This window comes from Lissotriton vulgaris, chromosome 7 (assembly GCF_964263255.1).
Source record: "Lissotriton vulgaris chromosome 7, aLisVul1.2, whole genome shotgun sequence".
NCBI classification, from domain to species: Eukaryota; Metazoa; Chordata; class Amphibia; order Caudata; family Salamandridae; genus Lissotriton; species Lissotriton vulgaris.
In genome coordinates this window covers 125,114,032-125,121,992 of record NC_141695.1, presented here as the reverse complement: position 1 = coordinate 125,121,992, position 7,961 = coordinate 125,114,032, and positions in this window count along the sequence as shown.

Here is a 7,961-nt window from a genome sequence, read left to right as displayed (position 1 = left end):
CTCGTGTGAGGTGTCTAGAAGGTAGCGTAGACCCCCCTCCCACCCCACACAACTTACCACACCTGCCGTCGCAGATGTCCGGGCCCCGGGAAATTCCGAGGAGGGGTCCGTAGCCCCTCCTCCCCAGTGAAGGGGCCTATGGCCGCCTTCCCTTTCGGCGTCCCATCCTTAGATGGGACCGCCTCCCGTTTGAGGGGCCAATGGCCGCCTCCCCCCGGGCACTCCCATCCGTAATGGGTGACGCCCAAACCTCTAGGGATCTTCCAATTACTGCTCACCAATCATGACCTTACCGCCACAGGCCCGGATAGTTGACGGGCTATCCGGACCCCCCACAAAACTCCTACCTAAAGGTCATGGCTACAAATTCTTCAACCAAGCTATGAAGTCTCCTATGAGTAAATCATTCCCCACCCGGGACAAATGAACCCCGTCCCCCAAATACATCTGATCCCCCCTGATACACCCATGCGGAATAGAATGCAATGTATTTGTACGAAACAATCTACCAAGTTTGTTTTTTACTTTCTTCACAGAATGATTTAAAGCAGACACAGAATTAGCCCCCCGCCACACCTTCCGTGGGATCATGTGGGACCATGCAATTGTGCACCCAGGGACCCTTTTTGCCAACCAACTTACAGTGGATAATATTACCTCGAGAAGCACTCGCCTACCAATGGTCACCAAATCATTGCCCCCAAGATGCACTATGAGTATAGATGGCGGTGACCTCGTCCGCCCTAACAAACCCTCCATAAAATCCTGAAACTGGTCAATACAGAGCCCGCCCCTTCCGTAGAAGGTCACCCTGTACCCGTATTCCCCAGCCATGTGAATCATGTCACCTGCTTTGAATACGTCTGCGGCACGCCTCACGTATGAGTGTCCCACGACCCACACCACTCTGTCCACAGCCGGTGTCCTTTGACCGCTGGTCCCCTGGTGTCGGGTCGACTGCACAGTCTGCCCCGCCTCGTAAGCTTGCGAAACTGTAAAACCAAACAAAAACAAGAAGCGTGAGTTCATGATATTAGCTTCACAACATATGCAACCGCACGTACCGTTTATAACAGTTCGAGGACCAACGCCCCAACTGTTTTACTTTATCAACACTCAGACCCCTGGCTGTGGCCTCAGTAGCAGCCCCTATCCTGAAGGAATGGGTCCCAAACTCGCACAGGTTCAAGCCTGCGGCTGTAATCGCCATCGCCAGCACCCGTTGGAACTGAAACCTCGTCAGTGGGGTGGCGTCGGCGTCCCTCAGTAAGCTTCCCCCCCATGCTGCCGCCCTCTGCGCCAAATATTCCTCAACGCAGGCTACCGGGCACATGGGCGATCCGGGAATCCGGTGGACTACTACACAATCCCCGTTCGCTCCCTGATCGGTCTTGGACCTGGCAAACGAGACCACCATTGATTCCCCTTTAATTCGGATGTGCTCTCGGCACAGTCCCCCCCCCCGTATCCTGCTTGTTCCTTGCTACCAGCTCGAATATCCTCATAGCCCCATGGAATGCTAATGAAAAAGCGGCTCTAAATAGTACTGTCTCAGATTGAGATGAACATGTTGCAGGGAGTACTGACATCAAGAGGGCCAACCTTTCCAGACCTATCGGGTGCCTGTTGTCCACTCTGCGACCCTCAAGGCGTTGCCACCCTCGCAGCGCCTTCTGAACCACAAAAGACGCTGTGGGGTCCTGGATACCATGGGCCCGTGCCATGAAAGAAATAGCGGCCCGGTGCCTCTGTGCCGTGGCTGCTGATTTGCCTGCCTGATGTAAGGATAACAGAAACTTCAGGACATACTCCTCTTGGCCCCATAGCTCCCCCCCAGCAGACCCCAAAAAGAACCAATAGGAACGGAACGCCCCTTTGTATGCCTTCCTTGTCATGGGAGCTAGACTCTCTCACACGAGGTCTTGTAGTCCGGGGCACCGAGAGACCAGAGAGTTTCGGGAAAAGGTGCCGCCACCGGGTCCGCTGAGGGTAGGAAACCCCAGAAGGCCTGCATACGGGAACGAGAAAGCGCATCAGCTGCATGATTTAACACCCCTGGCACATGTCTTGCCCTAAAGTGGACGTTTAGCCTCATACACAGCAAAACAATTTCCTTCAGCAATCTCAGGATCCATCTGCAGCGGGCAGCCTGACTATTGATACACTCAACAACGGTCATATTATCAGACCAGAACACCACAGCGCGGTCACGAAATCCCTCGGGCCATGTTTTCAAGGCCACCAGAATAGGGAACAGCTCAAGAAATCCTATGTTACCTGTGAGCCCATTCTCGTGCCACCATGCCGGCCAGGTCTGTGCTGACCAGTGATTACCAAAAATGGCGCCAAATCCGACACTCCCTGCCGAGTCCGTCCACAACCCCAACTCCTCCGAGGAGACCCCGGGTTTGTTCCACATGACCCGACCGTTGAAATCCGCCAGGAATGCCAACCATATGAGCATGTCCTGCCGAACCTCTGCCGAGAGCCTGGTGCGGTGGTGGCCTTCCTTAAGGCCAACCATGGCCTGCGCAATAGAGCGGGAAAACGGGCGCGCCATTGGGATCACTCTCAGGGCAAAATTTAGTTGACCCACAACCTGCTGTAGCTGATGTAATCTCACTTTCGTCGCGCTAATACATGCTTTAAGCGACGCCTCAAATTTTGCCACCTTTTCCTTGGGCAAGCGGAAGCACCCCTCTTCGGAATCGAGCTCTATTCCAAGAAACTCGAGCGAAGTAGACGGCCCCACTGTCTTACCGGGTGCCAATGGCACGCCAAAGCGCCTCATGAGATCACAAAATTCATTCAAAGCTCGTGCACACTCTATGTCCCCAGCTGCCCCCAGGAACAGAAAATCATCAAGGTAATGCATCACATGAGTAAACCCTGTTATTCTTGTGAAGGCCCATTGCAAAAAACAACTGAATCTTTCAAAATAAGCACAAGAGATGGAGCAACCCATTGGCATACATTTATCCATGTAATATCGACCCTGAAACATGAAATCAAGGAGACGCTGATCGGCTGGGTGTACCGGGAGCAACCGGAACGCTGACTCGATATCTGATTTAGCCATCAGCGCTCCGGGCCCTAGGCGATTCAAAATGGCAACGGCCTCATCGAAAGATGCGTACCGCACCGAACAAACTCCCGGGTCAATCGCATCGTTCACCGAAAGACCCCTTGGAGCTGACAAATTATGTATCAACCTGAATTCCCCCGGATCTTTTTTGGGGACTACACCCAGGGGGGAACAAACAAAGTTAGCAACTGGCGGGTTGTCATATGGTCCAGCAACCCGACCTCGGGCCACCTCCTTACCAATCTTTGCTTGTACCACCGCCGCATTCTGCTGCACCGATAGTTGGTTCTTACATTGTGCTTCACCCTGAAAATCCCCCGCCGGGATGCGGAAACCATATGAGAAACCCTCTCGCAACACCCCAGCGGAGGTATGATCTGGGTATTCGTTTAGCCAAGGGATCATTGCCATGATATCAACCGGGGTCGGTAGTGGCGCCCCCTGGACCATTTCAGACCTGTTTGGCGCTACCCCTACTCCCCGTATCACTAGTCTTGGCTCTGCACGTATTCTCCGGATGGGAGGACTGGCCACACCCCGAACATTCGTGCCTGAATTTACAAGAACCCTGTGGCCTAGTACATTTTCCCCTGTTAAACTCCAGCAGACCCCTTTTTTCCCTGTGCTGCCGCTATTCCTTGAGTTCCGGTCATTGCTGGAACTTGCTCGAAAGGGCGTCCCTGACGAATGGCGGGAATACTCGGCCATCTCACCCCCCAATGCTGGTGACTTCCCCATTTCCATATTTTGCCATGTAATGGAGTCAAAACAATCCCATGTCAGGGATGAATCATGTTCCTTGGATTTCTGAAATATATTATCATAGGCAAACCATTGATTTCCTCCATAAGTTTCATAAAAACCCATGATACGTGTCTGATACACAGCCAATTCCCCCAACAAATCGGGCCTACGTTCCCCCATAATTGCAGTGAACATTCCAAACGCTCTGCCCCAATTGCCTATCGATTCATCGACTCTAAAACCGGCCATCCTGGCTCGCCACACACTTGGATGCAGAAACTCTTTCTGGTTTTTTACATGCTCGATTTCGTAGTGATCGGTCAACAAGGAAAATATGTTTACATATTTGTCTGCCCATATCCTCTCCTTCACCTCCTTCAGGATATGCTGCACAATTTTCTCCCTCCTCGAAGGTACCGATCCCTCCCCAACCATCGGCAATGGCTTACCTGAAGCTGCCGCCGTAACTGTCGACCCCGCCGTACCAACGCCTGATCCTGGTTGACCCACGGGCGCCTGCGGGGAAACAAAGGGACAAGGTGGTTTTGCAGCCTCCCGTGATTGCCGCAACTGCCTCATTAATTGCTTGGCCTCCTCGGCCGTGTCCCCTGGAGCAACGGAACCCACGCTGTTACTACCCAACCATGCCGCCAGCTGGGCGGCCAACTCCGGGGGCATGTCCCCCTCGTTCACAGGGGTAACCACAACAGGGATCGGCTGCCCCGCGTCGGGAACCGGCACAGGAGCCTCCACCGGTCTGGGAGGGCTCGCCGGGGGAGCCTCCGGAACTGGGACCTCATCTTCATTTGCCCCGTTCCTGGCCCTCTTTCTTCTCCCGGCAGGGACCTCCCCGGGGATGGTTCTTTTTGGCCGTCCTGTACCATCCCTGGCCGCCATTTTCCTTTTCATCTCCGCCATGTCTTTCATCAGCATACGGAGCATTTGGTCGGTGCTAACCTTCTTTGCGACCCTTTTGCCCGGCATTTTCCTCACGTAGATGGAAGGTCCTGGACAAGACTTGTAGCGCTAGAAGAGAAAAAAAAGAAATGACAAATTTCAAAATTGCCTCTTCGTTCCGTCTCGAGCTCACGTGCAACGCGGGGGTGCAGCTTCAGAGCACAGGAACAAGAGGATGCTTCATTGGCTTGTCGCTCCTTTTATCCTTCTTCGGGCGGGCGTAGACCCTCCTCCAATCCGCCCCCCGGGCGTGGCTGGTGGTGTCGGTGTCTAGGACAACCCCTTCTTGGGCGGGAAAAGGCGCGCCCCAGCTACGCCGCTCCGGGCATACCAGCCGGGACACGCCTCCCGCCCAAAATGGTTTCCCGGGGGGATCGGGGTACTCGACCATACGTTCGGGGGGACCGAGTGGTCGCCCCTTTCCAGTTGCATTCTTAAATGCACATAAGCAAACATTAAATTGGATACCATGCTTACCTCATCATTAATGAGAAGTTACATCTTTTTTAAGGACTCTAGAAACTTCAAAACAAGCTTCTCCAGATAGCTTGTGATATTGTAATTTATTTTCATGCTCAACTGGCAGCATCAGTAAACAATGTAAAGTAATACCTTTAATATTATGTGCTGCCAATCCAGTTGGAGCAGTAACAACATAAGACAGTGTTGACTGAGTTCTTTGCTGTAGATATGTAGTAATTCCTTTAATTAGGAAACGTTTACCAGTTCCAGCTTCTCCACTTACATATAGTCGAATAGGTTCAAATGACATACTTGAGCATTCTTTTTTTCTCATGACGAAAGCCATGCTCAATGTGCTCTGTCACTTCATCATATATCTGTCTTTGCTCAAGATTAAGTTGCTTCTCCAATTCTTCTAAATTTATTACTTCCTCTTGACCTTGCTGCATTGCTCTTTCCACCTCATCCATTGCAGTGGCTGCTTCATTTTGGATAATTGGTTGTCCCAGCGGATCTTGACCTAACGAAGCCAAACTTTGACTACCTTGTGAACTGTCTCTAGCAATTTCCACTGCAATTGTTGCTTGTTATGTTATGTTATGTTATACCGGGGTTTTATATAGCGTGCGGCTACTCGAAAGAGTGTCCCGACGCTTTGAATTGCACACTAATCTCATAACACAACAGGGAAAGTAAATAAAAGACAGAGAAAAAGGAAACCTAATAGGGCCCGAAACTAAGAGGTAAAAAGCCAAGTTTTGAGCCCCTTCCTAAAAGCCAACAAGTTAGGAGTGCTGCGCAGGGGCACAGGCAGTTTATTCCACAACTGAGGCGCTAGTAATTTAAAAGAGCGGTCACCGATGCGAGCTCTTTTCACGGGGAACCGCAGCAAGAAACAAGGCTTCGGACCTGAGCGACCTGGCAGGGAGGTAAAAGGTCAGCCTATTCTGAAGGTATTTAGCTCTGGAGGCGTGCAAGGCTTTGTGTGCCAGAGTAAGAGTCTTAAAAATTATCCGCTTCCGGACAGGAAGCCAGTGCAGAGCCTCCAGGAGGCCCGAGGCTCTGGCACGGCGAGATAGTCCAAAGATGGCACGTGCTGCCGAATTCTGGACAACCTGCAGCCGTTGGAGCAGGTATTCTGGCAGGCCGAGATAGAGGACGTTGGAGTAGTCAATTCTCGAGCCTATAATCGCCTGCACCGTGATCTTCCTGTGTTCCTCCGATAACAGGGGAAGAAACATGCGTAGCATCCGGAGCAAGCCAAAGCAGGTGCCAGTGAGACCGATTACCTGTGAGCGTAGTGTGAGGCCATTGTCGATCTTAATCCCAAGGTTTTTTGCCACCTGGGACGAACTTGCTGGTGGAAACATGTTCTCAGGCCACCACACTTTCCAATCCGGGTCCGAACTGCACCCAAAAAAGAGGACCTCAGATTTATCCGCGTTGCACTTGAGGCTGTTATGATGGAACCACTGAAACACAGCCTCAAGGCAACCCTGGATCCTACCTCCATCGAAGTCCGCACCCCTCTCACAGGTGAAGAGGAGCTGGGTGTCATCGGCGTAGGAAACGATCTGGGCCCTGAAAGACTCCGCCAGTGCCGGTCATGAAGATGTTAAATAGAGTTGGGCTCAGAACAGAGCCCTGAGGAACTCCGACACCCAATGGCGACATCTCGGCGGAGCAAGCAGAAGCCCAGACCGTTTGTCGACGGCCTGCCAGAAATGATCGAAACCACTGGAGCACCGTCCCCCGGAGACCAATCTCTGAGAGTCTTGCAAGAAGACTCTCATGGGGGACGGTGTCAAAGGCCGCCGACAGATCTAACATCACCAGCATCGCTCTCCCGCCCGAATCCAGCACCTCTTGTATCGCCTCCGAGACTTCCAGGAGAGATGTTTCGGTGCTAAGATTGGCGCGGAAGCCCGACTGGGTGGGGTGCAGTAGGTCGTGGGACTCCAGGTAATCGGCAAGCACCTTATGCACGTGCTTTTCGATGACCTTTGCAAAAGCCGGCAGGAGCGAGATAGGTCTATAATTCGCCAACACCTCCACATCCAAACCAGGCTTTTTAAGCAGGGGAATAATCATTGCCTGCTTCCAGGACTGGGGAACCAAACCCTGTGCAAGAGAACAGTTCAACAGGGGGTTCACGAGTGGATTAATGACAGCAGCCATTTTAGCCAGAAATTTTGCGGGGCAGGCATCCCGAGGGGAACCTGATTTAAGCCCAGCTATCAGGTCAAATGAAGCGGTCAGCGAGAGAGGAGGGAAAGCTGCCAGGGCCACACCTGCGTTAGGCCGGGTAACAGCGGCATTCTCCGCCCGACCGGGCATCTCAGGCTCCAGCACATGGAAGGAGTCCTGGATCCGTTGGATCTTAGAGGTGAAAAAGTCCGCAATCGCCCGGACCCAAGGCGCAGGAGGGGGGGTCTGAGTTGGAGCCGTGCGTGAAGTTGTAAACTCCCGCACAATGGCGAAAAGCTCCTTACAGGAATTGGAGGCAGCTTCAATTTTTCTCGCAAAATAAGCCTTCTTCTCCGAGAGGATGTTCCGATGATAAGCTTTCGCCAGAGACCTGTAGGCAAGTTTCGCCGTCGCGTCGTATTTCACGCGCCATGCTCTTTCCGCTACCTTGCATTGCTTCTTGCTCTATTTCGTCATTCAACATTTGGAGATAATTACTGAAAACAGGACATTCAATACTACTTTT